Source organism: Hipposideros armiger, unplaced genomic scaffold (assembly GCF_001890085.2).
Source record: "Hipposideros armiger isolate ML-2016 unplaced genomic scaffold, ASM189008v1 scaffold_385, whole genome shotgun sequence".
Lineage (NCBI taxonomy): Eukaryota > Metazoa > Chordata > Mammalia > Chiroptera > Hipposideridae > Hipposideros > Hipposideros armiger.
Genome location: NW_017731735.1, coordinates 492578 through 492809, shown reverse-complemented (window position 1 = coordinate 492809; position 232 = coordinate 492578).

The following is a 232-nucleotide window of genomic DNA, read 5'->3' as shown; positions in this document are numbered from 1 at the left end:
TCAGTACACAGGAGTGGCAAAGAAGGTGGTATGGAGTTATTCTGGTAGCCTTTCAGGGCCCAAGAAAACCAGGCTTTGCCTGGTCCAACCAGGGGAGAAACCAGAATCTTGGAGGAGTGTATTATCCCCCTCCAAAAACATGAGTCAGGCAATGTCCAGGCCAAGCCTGACTCAGACAAAATGCTTTCCTAAACATTTAAACTCCAACATTACAGTATTTCCCAGACCTCCT